Source organism: Canis lupus, chromosome 23 (assembly GCF_048164855.1).
Source record: "Canis lupus baileyi chromosome 23, mCanLup2.hap1, whole genome shotgun sequence".
In the NCBI taxonomy this organism is placed as follows: Eukaryota; Metazoa; Chordata; class Mammalia; order Carnivora; family Canidae; genus Canis; species Canis lupus.
Window position 1 is genome coordinate 45,689,829 of NC_132860.1, and position 18,522 is coordinate 45,708,350.

At 48.5% G+C, this 18,522-nt stretch overlaps 1 long non-coding RNA gene across 2 annotated transcripts in view; it reads left to right on the forward strand.

Annotated features, from left to right (window-relative positions):
- Positions 1-15,387, forward strand: part of LOC140615172 (uncharacterized) — a 32,098-nt gene extending 16,711 nt beyond the window's left edge. The window contains exon 4 of one of the 2 annotated variants that reach the window (XR_012015916.1): positions 15,233-15,387. This is a non-coding gene — a long non-coding RNA (uncharacterized lncRNA). Of the gene's footprint in view, positions 1-9,425; positions 10,860-15,232 lie in introns of those variants that run through there. The other variant, XR_012015915.1, reaches the window with a different exon arrangement.
- The last annotated feature ends 3,135 nt before the right edge of the window (positions 15,388-18,522 follow it).

Genomic DNA, 18,522 nt, shown 5'->3' on the forward strand with positions numbered 1-18,522 from the left:
TCCCACACCCCCTCCGGCTCCCCAGAAGCAGAGCATTTCCGCACACAGACCCTCCTCCCTCTTCCTCCCACCCCCAGTTCAAGTGCTCCCTCGGGAGGAAGTGGAAAGTCAGTGTGGGAAAGGGCGCGGAGGGGCAAGGACTTCCTGACTCTGGGGATGAGAAGCTGGTGGTGGCAGCAGAGATCTGGGCCAGCTTCCTGACCCCGGCCCTGCTCCCCGTGGGAGCTCTGGTTTCTCCTCTGGCTGTTTCTGGGAACGGTGCCTGCAAATATTTCTCTGGATTCATCTGTGCTTTCAAAACCTCTGCATTAAAACGTTCTAAACTACTGTGACCTAAGAACCCAGCTGGCTCCTCTTTTAAAAGGTCACCTTAAAATCCTTACAAGAAAAGACATTCAGCTTCCTCTGAACACCATGCCCCTAATGATGACATTCGGGGGCACCTGTCTCCAGGTTATACTTTTCAAAATGTCTCCACTGACCTAATCTGATTGTCATAAACTCCACAAGGCAGCTGGGGCTGATACTGCCAGCCCCGCCGGATTACAGATGAAGAAACCACAGCCCAGAGAGTTTGTGTCTTACAGATGAGATCATTTTGGGATTCTTGCCCTCCATGTGGGCAGGACCTGGTCCTCACAGCCATGGGGCAGTGGGGGCCAAACAACCTCTGGACACCTTTGGTGCAAAGGGAGCCCTGACCTGGGAGGCACGCAGTGCAGGCAGGCCCACGTCCGCCTCCGTCACCCGTGCGGTCCCAGACCGATGCTCCCTGCTGCTGTTTTCTCTTTGTAGAATGGGGGCGATGTCCCAAGCCTCGCTCATGGACTTCTATAATGACCAAAGATGATGCTGAGGAGAGTGCCTGCCACTCTCCACGACCGAGCAGCTGTACGGAGGGACGAGGGTACTCTTGGTGTCGTGGGTGCTATTATCATCAATAAGAAGCTGCTTTGCTTCTGGTTGGAGAATTGAGGTTATGCAGAGAGCCTGGGTCACTGCCTGGCACATTGTAGGTACTCACCGGGTGGCAGTTACTTTCATTCTGTGCTGTGTCTTCATCACTTTCCAGTTGGTCTCCTGTTTTATGGCCCCCAGAACTGATCCTGGCATCAGCTGGAGACAGCCTGGTCTCTATCTCATGGCTGAGCTCCACAGACAAATTGGTAATTTAACAAGGCCAGAGGAGCAGTCATCCACACCCCAGACCTTATAGAGAAACCAGATGACCTGAGACCAGGTCACCCGGACTTAGCAGAAATTCTCCTCACGAATTCATATGGTGGCATAATGCCAGTCAGTGCCTTGAGGTTGATGAAGAATCTCTGTGCTCAGTGCTTAATCTTCTTTCTACAGGTCTTATTGTGGCTCTTTGACCTCTGTGACTTGGGGGACAAGAACAGGGTGAGCATCGGAAACACAAATCCATTCCTCTGGCATGAACAGCTTTTACTATTTGGGGAGGCTCTCAAATTCTGGGCTTAAATGAGGCTTGGGAATTCTCTAGACTTTTCTCTATTCATGCCCCAATTGTCAGGGACAATAAAGAGTTGTTTCCATGTGCTCCTCCTCAGAGCCAAGCTGGAGGCATCCATTAACCAGTGCCAGTGATGGGATTTTGCTTCTGGGAACCCGCCTGTTCTCTTGACATTAGTATTACAGGACTGGAATACAGTTATTCATACAGCCCTACTTTGAGCTAGAAATGAGGCTGGATTCTGGTAATACATCAGTAGATAAGGGGTCCCTGACTTTAGGGAATCCATACTTTAGTACAGACTGCCAATAATTAGTGAGCCAAGTGTAATTCAATGGACTAGGGGTTCTGGAAACATGAAAAGAGGTAGTTTCATCAATTTGCTGGTGGGTGGGGGTGGGGTGTGTCAAGAAATGCTCAGGTGAAGAGTGGGAGGAAAGAAGGTGAAGATATGAGACAATACAACATCTAAGGGACAAACAGAGCTCAGAGGAGCCCTGGAGGAGCCTGAGTGGTAGCAGTAAAACCAGGAGAAACTGGGACATATAAGCAGGGAAGGAGAGAGAATGGAAGGGGGAAGTGGCCAGTAGGGAGCTACAAACTGAAATGTGTTTGCTGGATTTGGCTCTCAGATCTATGAAGACACATAAGGGAGCAGTTTCTCTGGAGTAGTGAGGGGGCCCCCCAGACCTCCGGGGTTGTGGGTGGTAAGGGAGGAAGGGACCACTCACTCCTCCCAGAAATCTGGCTGGTGATAAAACAGCACGCAAGCTATTCTATTCTTGTTTGAAAAGATTTCTAATACTAAGTTTGTTGTATTGGCCAAAGGAAAGAAGAGCAGTAGAGCAGAGGCTGGGGTACACGTAAGGTTAGGCAGAAGGCTTGTTTTAATGGGAGAGGCTTGAACAAATTTAAACCCTGGTGAGGTGGTGGGATGGGAAGAGAAAGGACTGGGAGGATGATTAAGGGAAGAGGCTGGCGGGGGTGGGGGGGAGGGAATCACAAACACAGGATCTGTCTTACTGAGCAGGAGGGACACTTCTTTTGAAGATGGAAGACAAAGAGGAGAAGGATGAGCGTTTGTTACGAATGGGGAAGGAAACTTTATGGAGCCCCTCTCAGTCGTCTCTACCCCCCTGTCAAGTAAAGGCAAGGCTGTCAGTGGAAACGGCAGCCAGAAGGAGGTTCTCCAACAGTGACTGGAGGGGGCAGAAAAGGCAGAGCAAGTGCACTTGTGTAGTTTGGGATTTTGCAAAGACACTCTTCCAAAGTGATCCCAGGCCCGCCCCCGGCCCTGTGGTCTGCATAGTCCAGAGGAAGGGACAACCTATCATTTGCACAGACAAGCCTTCTGTCTGTGACAGCCATGGCCTGGGCCTGAGCTGTCACTAGGGGCCTGTAAAAGGCTTGCCGGCTAGCACTGTGGCCCTCCCGAACCCGGAGACCTTGGATTCATTTAGCAATGACCTCAATCTGCACTTGAGTCTGACGGTCTCTTGCTGTGTTTTGAAGTCCAAGAGTAAGAAGGGGGAAATCAGGTGGACCCAAATCACCCAGAGTCAGGGTTGCGCCAGGCGAGTGCCAAGATAATGGCAACTGGGTAAGAGAGTCGGAAGTGTAACCAGAAAGCTAGCGAAGGTCCACGGGACCCGCCCCGCAGCGTGGAGGACAGACGTAAAGGCAAGCTGCGAGATGGGGTGGGGAGGACACAAGGAGTGGGCAGGGAGCCTTTGAGGAGGCGCAGAACGGGTGAGGCACACGCAGGGAAGTGAGAGTTCAAGAAGGAGGAAGATCGAGATACAACGTTAATTGTGTGTTATGTACAAGCTGGGGGGCTGTGGTCCTTCTGTACAGGAAGGAGTTCCAGGTCGTGACAAGGTCTAGGTGTGGCCGTGGAGGAAAGGGCTGCCATGGGGTGGAGGTGAACAGAGATGACACTGTTAGGGGTACAAGTGGGGGCTGTCCCCACCCCCTGCAGTGACACTGAGCCTCCTTGGTGGTGGCCTGGTAAGAGTGATGAGGACACATGGGCTCAGATGCCTAGTCCTCAATGTCTCTGTCTGTGTGTCTGTCTGTCTGAAGTCCATTAAAATATTGAAGCTGTTTCTTGTCTTTCTCATGACAAATTTTGTTACTTGATGTCGGCTGGTATTTCAGAAAAGTGCCAAGTAGGGAAAGCTTGTCTTTGGAACGCTCTGCTGTTTTCTATGCAGAGCAGGTTTTGACTATTGTCCTGTATCTAAGACCTTCACGCAGAAGTTAGAATGTGGACATTTCTTTTAATTCTCTACATTTCACCCACTACAGGAAGCTAAGATGGAAATTCAAGTATTTGCCAGTAGGGAGGGATGAACTTGAAGTGAACAGCCAGAGAGCGGCCAGCTAGTCTACAAAACAAGGTGGGGACAGAGCCTCTAAACACCCTTCAGCCAGGCTTACAAGACTGTCTCCTACCATGGGACGCACACCTTGCCCCCGGTAATCACTGACAGCCTACCGTGCAGGCTCTGCTGACTCCCCAGAGAGGATGCAGCAGCAGAGCCCCTGAGGTCCCTTCCAATTCCAAGCTTCTGTAAGAGCATCCTTTCAGATTCTGGAACTTCTAAGGCTAATGACCCAACAAATCATGCATCGGTTGAGTGGGGAGCTGAGAGACAGCTGGCAAACTAATCTCCAGAAAGATGACCATCCCTATGCTCGCCGTGTCTAGCTTAGGTGAGGCTTCTGCATGAGGAAATTCGCTAGGTTCCTAAAAGGACGTTGAGGACAGGTGGGCCTTTCAGAGCCGGTGGGCTTCCTCTGCTGGCCAGCACGGCCCTGCCACTGGGCTCCCTGGTGCTCTCCAGCGCTGGCAGCGGCACCCAGGAACCTGGGGCAGATACAGCTTCTCAGGGCCTCCCCAGGCCTCCTGAATCAGCCTCTGGAAGCACAGGGCCCAGAAGTCCTTGTCTCAAGAAGCCTTGCAGGTGAATCTGATGCCAGCTGCAGAGTGGAACTCACTGACACAGTGATTTAGGGCTCGGTCTCACGTAGCACATATACCTTGATTCGAATTCCAGCTCTCTCCCCTGTGTAACTCTGGACACGTTCCCTAAACTCTGAGCTCTGGCTTTCTCATAGGTTGAATGGCAATAGCTTCTTTGTAGGTTTAAGAGAACTGAACAAGGAAATATTTGTGAGGAACTTGGGACAGCACCTGGCACATAATGGACACTCAAGAAATAATAACAACACCCAGCTATTATTATTAGGCCAGTGGTGGCCAGTGGGCTCTTCCACACTGGGTGCTTTGAGTCGCCACCCTTGAATCTGTGGCTTCTGCCTGCAGCTTCTGGGCCCTTCCAGAACCCTGGGGCTGCGGCAGACCAGGCTTCCGGCTGATGCTGGCCTCGCAACGCGATTCCGCCCCCTACACAGCTTGCCTGATTCCCTCCGCAGAATGGAGAGCTGTCGGCCCCACCTGGCGCAATAAATTCGGTCAGTGAGGAGACGGAGCAGCCTTCTCCGCAGAGTTGCTAGAGAGCGGTGTGACTCCAGAAGTGGACATGAAAGCTCCTCCAAACCGGGTGGCCCAGACTCCAGAAAGTCTGCATCTTTGTCTGAAATTCCCTTGTCTCTACTGGAAATCCTGTCTCTTGCTGCTCTGTGACCTAATTTTCTCTGGCGCAGGCCTCAGTGGAGGAGAAGAAGCTCTCGGGACAACAAAATGAGAAATTCCTTCCCTGCACCTCAAGTCTGGGTCACCATCTGTTCCCCTGACCCCATGACCCTCGGCTCCCTGGAGAGCCTAGCACGGGTCGGGCCTGCTGCACCACGGGAGGTGGGGCAGACCTGGAAGCTTCGGGCTGTTTTGCGAGGGTCTCCCTCTCTGATGTTTCTGTGAGAACTCAACACCTACTATGGATAGGAACCTGTTTTTACTGGGCTTATACAATCATTTTCTCTATAAATATGGTAACAACCTTTCTGGCCTGCCCTCATCCCTGCCTTGATGTGGGGATCTGGCTGGGTGGCAGGGCCGAGGGGTGGGGTTTGGCCCTGTGGTGACAGAGAGGGACACTGTTTTTCCTTTGGAACAGATGCTGGCATCCAGCAACATGCCAAAGCCACATCCAAGGTTCCCAGCCTCCTTACAACCCACTGGTCAGACTGTGGGAAGGAAAGGTGGGGGCTAAGAGTTGCTGATGACATGTGTGACCTCTTCTGTCTCCTGCTTCTCCCCAGACTCAGAATATCAAACTTCTCTCACTCTTTTTAAAAGATTTTATTTATTTATTCATGAGAGACACAGAGAGAGAGGCAGAGACACAGGCAGAGAGAGAAGCAGCCTCCATGCAGGGAACCTGATTCAGGACTCGATTCTAGGACTCTAGAGATCTCCAGGGCGCACGCGCGCGCGCGCACACACACACACACACACACACACAACACTATTTGCTTTCCAGCTCATAAAGTCCAAGAGAGCCGGGCTTCAGGTTGTTCTGTAACGAGTGTCTGACATAGATTGGTGGCGGCCGAGGGGACACCTGAGATGGGTTGCAGGCCTAAATGCCCTGGTCTGGCTGCTGCGTGACACTCCTGGTTAGCAGGCGGTCCTGTGGCAGGGATGGGGTAGTCTGTGCCCAGGCCTCAGCCCCGGCCTGCGTGGCCACTGCCACAGCCACTAGGCCTATGGCTGCTAAGGAAACCCAGGCCTGCTTCTGCACAGACCAGAAGGAAGGCAGCTTCAGGGCTGGGCCCTGGCTCCAGCCTTCTCTGTTTCCCTCCCAACTTTATCCCTGACCAGTCAGCTCAGGCTGCTAACAAGTCTGGAGGGCTGCACCAGAAATTTCTTTCCCCATAGTTCAGGAGGCTGAGAAGACCACGGTGCTGGACAATTCATCCCTGGTGAGGACCATCGTCCTGGCTTGTAAAAGGCCTCCCTGTGTCCTCACATGGGCTTTCCTCAGTGAGTGCACTCGGGAAGACAGAGAAAGAAATTCCACATATGCATTTTGGGGACACAACATTCAGTCCAGAAGGGTCCTTGATTGCCCTAAGTGCTTCCAGGCCAGGGAGCGAAATGTGGGTGGGGGACTGTTCTTCCATCATCCCAGCTTTGCAATCACTTGGACTTCACTGAGAACGTTTAGTAAATGTTACAAAAGCCAACTTTAAAAATAAAACCTGATCGCAGTCATTTATTCATTTTTAAATGCAGAGCAAAGCCCTTAATATGCATCAGGATGAAAGAGCAAGTGTTCTGTCTTAGGGCAGCCCCGTGGGAAGGGGAGCTCTCACACGGGATATGAGGGAAGCGGGAAGCAGCCCACCGGGTCAGATGAACTGAACACAGCTGATTTTCACCTCTACCTCCTTCCTTCTGAGTCCTGGTAGGGGGAGCCAGCTTAAATTAGCCACCGGTAGAAAAAAAAAAATAATAAAGCAATTGGGCAGAGGGCAGAAAACTCCAGGATCGGTGGCAAACTTTTAGCCAAAGAAATATGAGATTCTGGGGCCCCTGGGTGGCTCAGTGGTTGAGCGCCTGCCTTCGACTCAGGACGTGATCCCGGGGTCCCAGGATCGAGTCCCACATCGGGCTCCCTGCATGAAGCCTGCTTCTCCCTCTGCCTGTGTCTCTGCCTCTCTCTGTGTGTCTCTCATGAATAAATAAAATCTTTAAAAAGGAGAGAGAGGTTTGATATTCTGAGTCTGGGGGCCAGCAAAACCTACATCCCTCCCATTCTGCAGGGGGATGTTAGCAGTGAGGTTCATTACCCACAGGAGGGTACACCTACCTCTGCGATCTGTAGCCCCAACTGCTGCTCTCTCAGAACAGGAGGGGAGGAGAACCAGGAGCTCCCCTGGACTGTGGAGGGTGCCCCGCCGCCAGCAGGTGTGATGGCCAAATGAGCAGCCACGCAGAGCCCAAGTAACCGAACTGACGCCCCCTGTCATCTGGGCTCGCTCAGGTGAGCTGCCCCTCCTGCCGCCACAATCAATCGATGTGGTCCTTCTATAAGGATTTCTTGAACATCTGAGATGTGGGGGGCACCGGGCTGGCATTAGCTGAATGCGCAGAGCCCATCATCAGGGGCCCGTAGTCTAGAGAGGCCAGCACGTCCATAAGCAATTTAACACAGTGCAGAGAGAGATGGAGCAGGAGCAAAGAGAAGGAAGAGGCACCCTGCCTAAGACTACCTGGGGAGGCAACACCTGATGGTTGTCTTCAGGGAGGGGAAGGCTTTCTAGAAAGAGCGATGAGAGAGGGGTAAATAACATCATGCTGCATAACTGTGGTGCATCTTTTTGAAGTGCAACAAAATGACTTGTTGAGAGCAACAGAGCTCTGAGTAATACGAACCACAACTACTTACCTGTACACTGTGGTGCTCATAGCCACACACTGCGGTGCTCCCCCAGCGCCCTTCCCACGGAAGGCTGTCCAGGAGCAATCGTCCAGGTTCATGAGTGCCCACGGTGGTTCTGCTGGCGTCCCGGTAAGCTCCGGCTTCCTGGGGGGCTGCGTTTCCACTCACCTCGCTGGCCACGATGGTCCTCACCAGTGGCACAGTCGGATGGGGTCAGCCTGGAATCGGGTCCGGGCGCTGGCTTCTCAGCTGCACTGGCCGCCCCGCGCCCTGTGTGATGGTGCCCCCTGCAGGCACACAGGGCAGGGAGGACACCCCACACCTCCCCAGTGTCCCTGAGGACCCATGGCTTTGTTAGTGGCTTCAGAGAGTCACAGCTACCAGGAAGCTAAGTATGTGGTTTCTCCAAGTAACTGCAGCTCTGAGCAGGAGGCCCTGGGCCCCCCAGCCCCCTCGGCCACAACTGCTCTGTCTTTTCAGTGGTATATGAGTCCACGGTCAATGTCATCGGGAAGTCACAGTTCTGCTGCGGAGCTGGAAGGATTTTGCAAACCTCCCTGAGGCTAGCCAGGAGAACAAACGCTTCTGAGCTGACGGCTGCCTGCACTATTCACTCCCCTCTCTACCCCTGTCCTTTTGGTCCTTTCTTGTTCACCCCCCTGCCTGTGCTACCCTCACCCTTGCCAATTCCTTATTATCTGCAAACACATTGCTTTAGGAATACTACAGAGCCTCTCAGCCTCACTGCAGTGGCGGAGGTGGAAAACTGTTCACCATTTCACCATCTCTGTGTTACTACTTTGTACCTACGTCTGTGTGGTTCATGTCAGTGGGTCTCAAACCTGAGTGAGCATGAGAATCATCCGGAGGGCTTGTTAAAACACAGATTGCTGGGCCCTACCTCATTCACGGGGTCCGCCGAGGTGGTGGGGGCTCGAGAATTTTCATTTCCATCACGTTCCCAGCTGATTCTGCTGCTGCTGGTCCAGGGAGCCACACGTGGAGAACCACTAGCTTATAGGGATACAATCTAAAATTAGCACAAATTGTTCCCTGAGCTGTCAGGAACACATGAACTTGACACAAGGAGGGAGTGACACTGAGTGGTGGATGGTAACTTTGCTCAGTTGGAGGCAGGCCTAAAGAAGTGGGTGGGCAAGTAAGAAGAGGGGGGGTCAGTAAAGGTAGGGACTGCAGGGGGAGGCAAGGTTAAAGATCACATGTGTCGTCACGTAGAGTGTCTGCTCAGCACCTTTCACACAGTAGGAACTCATTATGTTATGTCTCACATCACATCATAAAGCTATTTAGCACTAAAGGTGGCTTTAAAATATTATCATGCACATTCATTCATTCATTCCATAAAATATTTGTGCCTACCAGGGCATCTGGATGGCTCAATTGGTTGAGTGTCCAGCTCTTGATTTTGGCTCAGGTCATGATCTCAGGGTTGTGGATCAAGCCCCACCACATAGGGCTCTGCACTCTGTGAAGTAGGCTCATCCCTCTCCCTTTGCTCGCAATTGTTCTCTCTCTCTCTTTTCAGCAAATACAGAAATAAAATCTTTTAAAAATCTATTTGTGTCTACTCTTTTCAGAACACCTGGTGGAGACACTGGACACAAAGACACAGACTTCCCTTCCCCATCTTTGAGTTGTGCTTCCTGTAGAAGGCGAGCAAAACGAATGAACTTACCTGATGCGGTGGGGCGGAGGAGGCAGTGGTGGTGAGGCGTGTGGTACAAGCGGTATAGTTTTTGGTGGTGGTAGTGGCGTCATAACTCTCTCTACCAGGCTCAACCTATGTTCCAGACATAGGTGTAAGTCTTTCCAAACATTCTCTTATTTACTCCCCAACAACACTAGGAGTCAGGTATTATGCCTATTTTATAGGTGGAGAGCCCAACTCATCCAAAAAATTAAGTGGCAAAGCAAAATTAACAACCTGGTCTGTCTGACTACAACTCCCTCACCCTCCTGCCTCTGCCACAGTTTTCTTGCTGCACCAGATGTTTGCAGTGGGAAGGGTCTCAGATTTTGTCTAGAGGAGACTTTGTGGTCATGTCCCGTCTCCCAGAAGATGTACTCCTGCTTGAGCCACCACCATGATGGACACAGTTGAGGAAGGGCCTCCAACAAAAAAGCAGCATTTACAATTTGAGACTTGAGTCTACATAATGAACACTGCTCTTTTTAGAGAGCAAAAAGGTTAAGGAATGCAAAGGCAGCTTGTCTACCCAGGACAGACTGATTTCTGCAGCCAGTCGGAAGTCTGCTTCAGTGCATGATGAGTGAGTTCCTGGGGAAGTGGCGAGGGGCATGAAGTTGTCCAAGGGCCAGCTGTGCTCACATAAAGAACAACCAGAGCATCCATCAATGCAAAGGCTGCAATCTTGGAAAAGTCTGGAATTCAGAGTCATAGGAGAGTCGGTGGGGCATTTGCCAAAGAAAATCATGATTTGAGAAAACTCCAGGGAGAGAAGCTGTTTCTAAAAGGTGGATTCCACAGATGGATTGACTGAAGTACTTTCATATTTGCAAATGGAAATTCTGTTACTATGGCCACCTAAGAAGTTGCTCCAACCTGGTGACATCAAACAGCTATTTATTATGCTCGCCGTGTCTGCAGGCCAGGAATTTGGACAAGTCACGGCAGAGACAGCTTGTCTGTGCTTCCTGATGGCCTCAACTAGATGACTCCAAGGCTTGGGGCTTAATAGCACCTGAAGGTTCTTGCTTGTTCATGTCGGGTTGTGGATACCGGCTTGGGCGCCTCAGCCCCTCTCCCTCTGAGGCTGTCTGTGGGACCCCTGCTGCACTAGTTTGGGTTTCCTCACAGCTAGCTAGGGGTTGGGTTCCGAGGGTAAAAGTTCTAAGAGAGAGCACCAAGTGGAAACATATTGCGGGACACATGGGTGGCTCAGCAGTTGAACGTCTGTCTGACTTTGGCTTAGGCTGCGATCTCGGAGTCCCAGGATCAAGTCCCACATCGGGCTTCCTACATGGAGCCTGCTTCTTCCTCTGCCTGTGTCTCTGCCTCTTTCTCTGTGTCTCTCATGAATAAATAAAATCTTAAAAAAAAAAAAGAAACCATACTGTTTTGTATGATTTGGTCTTAGAAGTCACACAGCATCATGTTTGTCAAGCACAAAGGCCAGCCTGGGTTCCAAGTTTACTTGGTACAAATGGTAAGATTCCAGAAAATACATGGGGCTGGAAATATTGCTTTGGGGACTTTTGGAAAATGCAATCTGTCACAATGAACAAAAGAAGGAGATTCCACAGCAAAATCAATCTAAGCATAATTTAGTCTTCCCTTTGACTTAGCCTAGCTGTGGGGACATGACTTGCTATTTTATTTATATATATATATATATATATATATACTTATATTAGTATAATAATAATTTATATAATAATTTATTATTAAATAATAATTTATATATAAATATAAGTAGATATATTTTATTTATATATAAGTATATGTTATATATACTTAGAAGTATATATATTTTTATTTATATATAAATATAAGTATATGTAAGTATACTTAGTATAATTTATATAATAATGATAATTTAATTATTATTAAATAATAATTCATATATATATATATACAATCTTGATTCTGCAATCTTGATTCTCACACAGCCTAAACAAAATATGTAAGCAGGAGTATTTTGTTTAGGCTGTGTGAGAATCAACATTGCAGATTATCTTTAAAAATTAGCAGTTCTAGCAATATGAGTTGAAATTCTTGCATGTCAACATTTGCCAGAGCAGGGTATCAGCTGCTCTTTCTAAACCGGGTATGTACTCTCCACTTGACCTGTTCACTCAAGACTCTATCACTTGGGTGTTTTCCATGCATTTCAACCTATTTTGTTATATCCCTGGCCCCCACAGATTCTGAGTTTCTGATCCTTGGCATAGAGAATCTGGCTGCCCCTCGTCTAACCACTTAATGGTAACTAACAGAAGATATCAGATCTCCACTTGAGCTACAAAGATAGATATAAGTGAAATCATTCCATTCAGTACACATTTGAATTGGTGACTATGTCTGCTTGTGTTTGTCCTAAGTTTGCCTCTTCGAGAGCTTGTAATACAAACATTATTTGTTCTTACTCTACTTGTCTTTGATTTGAATAAACATCTGAGGAGGGTTTGGGCTTCCCAGTTGTTTAACTGGGGTATCAGGACCTCTGTGTTTTAAGAGGTGAAGGAAACTCATTAGATGAGCCTAGAGTAAAGCTTTATCCACCTGGGACCACGGCTGAGGGGGCCTGTGAACCCCTGACATTATAACCCATAACTTTGTGTGCAGGTGTTGTGCACGTGGAGAATCAAATATTTATACAGGCTTCTCCAAGAGTCCTTGACACCAGAAGGTTGAGAATTTCTGTAATTTCTTCCATAACTTCCAGAGAGAAAATCAGGATGGTAACAAAGAGATTTCAAGGACATTTGTTGCAAGAGAAAGCTGAGTATGATGCTCAGGAAGAGAGCAGAGGCCAGAGTTGGCAAGGGGCTCACACAGAGCCAGAATCCAGAGCAAACTCCCCTAAAAGTGCTCTTGTCAAGTTCACCAATAGTTTCTATGTCCCTGAATCCAATGGTCATTTTTCGGTCCCCGCCTCACTTGACCTACAAGCCACTTACACCAAAATGAACATTCCTCCTCTTTGAAACGCTTCCTTCCTTTGGCCTCCAAAACTCCAATTTTCCCTAGATTTTCCCTGCCTCATTGGCTACTCCCCCTTAATCCCCTTTGCTGGAACCTCCTCTTCACCCTGACTTCTAAACTTCGGAAGGTCTGGGATTCTTCTCTCTCTCTCTTTCTTTTAAGATTTCATTTATTTATTTGACAGAGAAGGAGAGCACAAACAGGGAGAGTGGCAGGTAGAGGGAGAGGGAGAAGAAGACTCCCTGCTGAGCAGCGAGCCCAATGTGGGACTCCATCTCAGGACCCTGAGATCATGACCTTGGCCAAAGGCAGTCGCTTAACTGACTGAGCCACCCATGTGCCCAGGACTCCTCTTCTCTATAGACATTTACTTCCTTGGTGATATTGTCCAGTCCCGGGGGTTTAAATAGCTTCTATATCCTGAAGGTTTCCTAATTTATCTCTCTTTATAGTACACTTGACCTTAACCTTTTTTTCAGAACTCCATACTTGGATATTTAACTATGTTTCCGCTTAGATGATTTAAAAGGAGTCTTAGACTTTCCAAGACCCAAGTCTAGTTTCTTTCCCTGACCTCCCCCTCCCCCAACCAATTCCTCCCTCAGGCTTCCCCATCTCAGTGAAGGGGACCTCTGGGAAGCTCTGGAGGAGAGCCCTCTTTTGCCTCACCTGGCACCACATGCTGCCCTGAAGTTTTCCTACTTGAGAATCAGGACAGCCATGATCAAATCAGGAAGCCTAAATGAGATTGCCCAGCCAGTCCAGCACCCCCTGTGAGTATTAAAGGTAGACAGAAACTCCCCCAGAGTTTCCTGCTCTTCCACAAAATGGATCCCACTTGACACATGGCCGAGGACCAGCACATCTTACTGGAAACTTCACTCATGGCAGCCTCTCAGCGGGGCTTTGAGGAACAGAAACACAAAAACACAACGATGTGAGCCTTCAGTTTGCATTTTTTTTTTTCTGAGAAGCTTAGTGGGAGGGCATGCATGAAGTGGAGGTTGTGAAGGTAGAATGTGAGCAAATCAAAAGAGCAACACAATTTGAAGCAAATTCAGGCTGAATAGGAGACAGGAAGTAAGTCCCCCGAGGATGGAGTCAGCTCTTTAATGGGGCCCTGGCATCTCATGCAATTTCTCTGTTAATGAACGGCAGTGGGGGAAGGAGAAGCCCTGACACGCTTCTCCATGGGTCCTAGAAAAACACTGAGATGAGCATTGCTTATAAAATGCTTGAAAGAACCAGATGGCAGGCTAGAAGCTATTGTTGTTTCGGATTTGCTCTGTAGCTCTGCCATGTATATTTATAATACAATCTGAGAGGCAGCTGGTTCCTGAAAACACCACCCCCTGGAAGACACACATAATATTCCCCAGGCTGGGCTGTGGCAGATGATCAACATGATGCCCTATGTCCTTCCCTTTCCAAAGAGCTGTTTCAGCACATCCGCAGGCCTGGTGGCCCTAGATCTCAGCATTTAGGATCTAGGTGAAGGTTCTGTTTTTCCTGAATGTTCTCTCTCACACCCGGCTGGAAGCCGGTTCTCGTTCTTCTCTGTTTTCTTTGCACTTTATCCAGCAAATGCAATTCTCTACTACAATTCTTGTGATTGGGGCACCTGAGTAGCTCAGTCGATTAGGGATCTGACTCTTGATCTTGGCTTAGGTCTCGATGTCACGGTCGTGAGTTCAGGCCCCGAATTGGGTTCCACACTGGGTGTGGAGCCTACTTAAAAACAATTTTCATGATTTTCTGCTCTTCATGGTAGTTACTTTGTGTAGAGTTTGGTCTTATGGAGGATAAGAGCTCAGGCTGATTAATCTTTGATTCTCTGGCATTCTCTAGTGTCTGACACCCACAGATGCTGAATGAAGGTTGAGAAATGAAAGAATAAAAAGGAACAGTTGAGGAAGAGACTGCCTTTCACGGTGCTCAAGGTAAAAATGTAGGTACCATTTGGGGTGTTTGTGACATGTTAGGCTTTAAGCTTACAATTTCATGTCTGATTCCAAAGCCAGACAGAATAGATGCCAGCCTACAGGAAACAGTATGAAACATTCCCTGAAACCTCCTGCCAGTCTGAAATGCCTACTAGACACCTTCAAATAGGATACATTGAAAGGCAGAATTTCCAAGGCGAAGTGATAAGAGGATACGTGGCATATTAATATGTTAACTTTGAGAACTTACTAATTTTTAATTAGTTAATTATTGTCTTAGTTCATTTGGGCTGCTAGAACAAAATACCATAGGCTGAGCAGCTTATAAATGACAGACGTTTATTTCTCAACACTCCTAGAGCAGAAAAGTCCAAGATCAGGTGCCAGCGTGGTCAGGTGAGGCGTTCTGAAGGGTTGCAGACTTGTCCTCGTGGAACAAGGCAGAAGGGAGCCAAGAAGCTCTCTGGGGTCTCTTGCATAAGAGCTCTACTTCCCTTCAGGAGGCCTCTACCTTCACAACCTAATCACATCCCAAAGGCCCTATGTCCTAATACCATCACCTTGAAGGTTAGGTTTCAACACATGAACTCTGGAGGGAACACATTGAGACCATAGCAATTGCTAACGAATATTGCCTAAGAAAACTCAGTACTGCCAAAGCTCTGTTCTCAGTGCCTTACATGTACCATTTTTACGACAACCCCATGAGCTAGGTCTTATGGCCATATTTTTATCAATGAAGAAACTGAGTTACAAAGTTCACTTTGTTTCCCAGTTCCCACAGCTAGCAGGCAGTGGATTCACAATCTGAACCTAGCCTGGTCTGACCTCTGAAACTTGAGCTCCTAAACAATCTCCCATTGCCATCATTTCTCGGATCAAGGATCAAGGTTCTAAGAAAATGGGACACAATATCTTAAGAAACAGAAGGCATAACAGGTAAGTTTGGGTGAGGAGGAAAAACTAGAAGGTGTGAGACATGCACACCACTTAAAGAGACTTCTGAATTGCAGTGTATCGAGTACCTGGTGTATGGTTAGCTGGTGCTGTGGGTGCTGCCTGAGGTGTGCCATCACATCTCTCTCCAAGAGAGCCTGCGGTGAGGAGGGTAGCCGGTGAACCGCCTCCAGCTACTACATATTTGGTTATCCTCATGCATTCGTGTGAAGGCCATGCCCTCCCAGGCCTCTTCCCAGCCTGAGACAGGGCATGGCAGGAGCAGAACAGCCTAGCTGGCTCTGTCCAGTGCAGGCTCCTCTGGTGGGGAATATTTGCCCTGGGGCTTCCCGTTGGCCTGGTTGAGACTTCCTCAGAGCTCAAGTGGTTGGAGGCTCCTCCTACCCAGTGTCTTTCCTTCCTTCTCTCCTTTCACAGGTGTCAGACCTGCATCAGGGAGTGGGGCCCTCCCTACTCCTGACTCTTCCTTGCCCCTTTATCCTTCACAGGTTCTCCCCTAATAAGTGTCTTTCATGTCTAATGCTGTCTTGGCCTTTGCTTCTCAGAGGACCCAAACTGACTCACTGAGAGATACAAAAGAAGTGAGAAAAGAATTATCCTTAGTCTGCCTGGCTGCTATAACAAAATACCATAGACCGGCTTCCATGACACCTTTGTTTCTCACAGTTCTGGCAACTGGGAACACCAAGATCAAGGTGCTAGCAGATCTGGTAAATGGGAAACCCCTTTCCTGGTTGCAATGGCTACCTTTTGCTGTGTCCTCACATGGTCTAGAGATGATCTCTTGTGTCTCCTATAAAGGCACTTACCCATTCATGATGGCTCCACCGCCACGACCTAATCACCTCCCTAAAGTCTTGCCTTCAAATACCATCACACTGGGGATTAGAGCAATGACATATGACTTTTGGAGCCACACCACTCACCTCCTGTTTTGACTATAATCTACTTAAGAAGATTAAATATACAGACAAGAAATGGTTGGGAGACCATTCAAGGCATCTTATAATTTCTGAAATGTTTCAAATTTATAATTTCCTTTTTTTTCTAGAAAGGTCATAGAGTGCTCACAAAAATACATAGGACCCAAAAGCTAATAATAAAGAGTGGAGGGGATTCAAGTGAAAGGAAAATAGGTCTGGAGAGTGACTAGCGAAGGAAATATGAAGATGAGGACATGCAAGGCATGTGTGAAGATCTGCCTCAAAACTCCCCAGTGACCCAGCACAGAGGAGCTCCTGGTCTTCATAAGACTCACCAAGACTGAGGTAATGGTGAATTACTCCAGACAATGCCATGCTTCAGATGATGCTCTGCTTTTCTGGTTGCCAAGACCTGGTGCCATGAGGAATGCTCCCAAGGATCCTCCTCAGAGAGGCTCATTGCGATGACACTCAGTTACCACTCTGTAAAAGCTACAATCAGATGTTGCCCAGGGCTGCTTCTCCTGGCAGCTCTATCTGGGGAATGGCCCATTCAGAGCAACTGTTTGGTGAGAGTGCATCTCAAGGGGGTCAAACTCACTGGTTCAAGAGCACAGCTCTTGCATGATCTGCCTCATCCAATGATCCAACTCATAACACGTAGATGATGGAAGGAACTAAGTGCTCCTCGTTCATCCATTCATTATCACAATCTCTCATAAATCAGGCTCCTATAAAATGACTGGAATCAAGAGTTTGTGGTTGTAGCTTTTGGGAGGACCTTGAGACAGGGTTCAACTTCTTGGCAAAATTAATGGGCTAAATCAAGACAAGTCGTGCAAGGAGAGATGATCTCCAAATAAGTGCTACATTTATGATTATGGGGAATGTGAAGAAAAGAAAATGGGAAGAAAGAAAGCCTGAACCTCCCCCCCAGCTGGTTCTGACAGGTTTGATCTCATACTTGCTCCACTGTTGTCAGGATGGCACAGCAGCAGTGCCCTGCCTGGGGTCACCCAGACACAAGAGAGCCAGTGTGTTCCCATGGTGTCATCTGAATAATAAGCTCAGGCACCGACCACTTTAGGTTATGCAGTGGGCTCACATCTCAAGACCAGCTCAAGTCACTACTGACAATTGGGTTGGACTTGAGAAAAGCAAACGGAGTTTAGTGGAGAGCTCAGGTCAGGAAAGCAGCAGCATCCCGGGGCAACAGAGTTATTTCTGTATCTCCCAAAGCCTATGATTCATAATCAGATCAGTTCTACTGCCTCTGAGGCCACTTTTCTCTGAAAGGTATTTCTCATGGAACATTATCTCCACATGGGCTATTATTGTCATTAATCTCTTTTCATGTTTTAGCAATGGAAAACTGACAGCTCCTTCTTCTCTAGAAAAAAGAAAGTAGATGAAAGGGGAGTTTAAATGGTGCCTTGGCTTTGTAGGATTCAGGCTTTTCTCTTTTCCAGAGCCAGAAACCTTAGGAGAGGAAGTGTGCTTTGCAGGGATGGCAGGCACTGGGGGTGGAGTGGGCCAGCTCCCTCAAGGTCCTTTCTGAGTCCCCATCTGGGTGGACCAGAGGCAGTGGGCGAGGCAGACTCCTGCCCTTCTCAGGGCACGTGCTTGGCCCTCAGTGCTTCACAGGGAAGATATTATGGCACCAATGCCGGTGGCCACCAACACTTGTATGGTCCTTTGCATCTTAGTGGATTTGCACACCTGCACGCCATCCTGAAAGCGAACTTGTCATCCACCTCGTGTCATTGCTGAGGAGAATGAGCCCGGTCCCCATAGCCTGTTACTTTGTGGAAGGATGCCCTGTTAGTGTGTGTGTTGGGGCTAGAACTTGAACCCAAGTAGGCAAAATGGTGCTCCTCACTACTGCAGATGTTTTGGGGGCATAGTTAACAAATGAGCAAGAGAGAGATTTGGGGAGCTCAGACCGTGCTTAAGCGTTGGCCCACAATCAGTCATTACACAGTAATAGTTGCAGAGCTCTTTCCTCTTGGACCCAGAATATGGAGAAGCCATGGGAGACCGACAGAAATGGATACAAGTTGGACTTGGATTTTGCTTGCTTGATTTTGCTCTGTTTTTATTTGTCTGTTTTTGTCAGGGAGAGGATAGTAGGTAGTAACTTGCCCTCTTTAAGCAGTTAAAAATCAAATATTAAGCACCCATTGTT